Source organism: Coptis chinensis, chromosome 9, assembly GCF_015680905.1.
Source record: "Coptis chinensis isolate HL-2020 chromosome 9, ASM1568090v1, whole genome shotgun sequence".
NCBI lineage: Eukaryota > Viridiplantae > Streptophyta > Magnoliopsida > Ranunculales > Ranunculaceae > Coptis > Coptis chinensis.
In genome coordinates, this window is record NC_141464.1 from 70,249,752 (window position 1) to 70,251,774 (window position 2,023).

A 2,023-nucleotide genomic window follows, 5' to 3' on the forward strand; every position below is an offset into this window, starting at 1 on the left:
CTTCTTGTACCTCAAGAGGATGCACTTCTGCTTACTCAGGTGGTGGTTCATGCACTTCATCTACATCTTCTATATCAATAGGTTCTATCCCATCATGAGCAATATGATCATCATCATGAGTTTCAAACTCATGGTTCTCTGCATTCTCAATACCTTCTGCACGTTCGACAGTAGGAACTTCTAGTTATGAATCAACAAGATCATTAGTGAAAGCTTTTAGCTTCTCACCATCCTCAAAATCTACTACGGTTTGATCTTCCAAGAACACAACATCTCGACATCGGATTACCTTCTTGTTAATCAGATCATAGAGTTTGTAGCCAAACTTCTCATTCCCATAACCCAAAAAAATGCACTGCTTGGCTTTGTCATCAAGCTTGGATCTCTCATCCTTGAGAATATGAACAAATGCCCTGCACCCAAATACCATCAAGTATCCATAATCAACATCTCTGCCTAACCATACTCTTTCTGGATAATCACTATTCAGAGGCTTTGACGGTGATAAGTTGATCACATGTACTACTGTGCGCATTGCTTCTACCCAGTAACTTTTCGGTAACTTAGAGTGGGATAACATGCATCTCATCCTCTCTACAATGGTATGATTCATCCTCTCGGCTATGCCATTTTGTTACGGTGTCTTGGGAACGGTCTGCTCATGACGAATCCCATGACTCTTGCAATACTCTTCAAACGGCCCTATGTACTCACCCCTATTATCTGAGTGAATACACTTCAAAGGTTTCCCTGTCTCTCTTTCCACCATGTTATGGAAAATCTTGAACACGCCAAGTACTTCATCCTTGGTCTTTAGACTGTATGCCCATATCTTTCTTGACGCATCGTCAATGAAAGTCAAGAAGTACAAAGCTCCCCTGTGGTACTTTACTTTTATAGGACCACATAAGTCAGTGTGAACTAGCTTAAGGACATTCTCCTTTCTGTGAGACAGGAATCTTTGGAAAGATACCCTGTGTTGTTTTCCTACTAAACAGTGAGTGCATCTATTTAAATGCGTACCTTTAATGTCTGGCAAGACCTTTTGCTTGGCAAGAACTTTCATGCCTTTTTCTCCCATATGACACAGTTTCTTGTGCCATAGTTCGAAGGAAGCTTTTTCTTCTGCCGCATTTACTTCTGCTTTACACAAACTAGCCTGTGTCTTATAAAGAGAGCAAGTTTTCTTCCCTTTGGCTGCGCTACTGATGGAACCTCTCGCTTTCGGTTTTCATACCCCATTACCAAACGAGTTTAGAAAGCCATCATCATCTAACTTCCCAGCGGAAATTAGGCTTAGCCGAATGTCAGGGACATCTCTTACATCCTTGAGTGTCAAGGTGTAGCCGACATTGGTTTCTACATGAATATCACCAATGCCTACAATCTTCGAGACTTCATTGTTGCCCATCTTCACCTCACCAAAATCACCCGATTTGTAGGTAGTGAAGAAACTTTTGTGGGGTGTGACATGGTAAGAAGCACCTGTATCTACCACCTACTCTGTACCCTGGCATGAAGTGCTCAAGCATAACTCGTCACTATCTGACATAATTCCTACTTCACTTTCTGAAGCTATGATTATGGAGTCTCTACTGGCGGTGCTTTCTTTCAACTCTAACTTCTCTTCTTGTACAGTACTAGTTTTCTCATCCCTCTTCAATTCTATGTATTCATACTTGAAGTGGCTATGGATACCGCAATGAGAACACAACAAGTCTTTCTTAGGAGGTCTGCTCGCGCTCCTAGATTTTCTTTTGTTCTCACCTCTAGAATGAGATGGTTTTCTACTTTTGCTTCTCTCTTGTTTTTCTGTAACAAGGATCCCTGAGTGACAGCAGCTATTATGTGCGTCCTTTCTTGTCTTCTCGTAGAGGTCTTCTAAAGTATTCCACAGGCTGAAAGCTGTGGTCTCTTGGGATATAAGGTGGATTACATTGTTGTCAATCCGTTGTCTAATGCACCCAATTGTTTTTTCATCTAGCATCTTCCACTCAGTCACGACAATTGTGTCTGGTTTTAC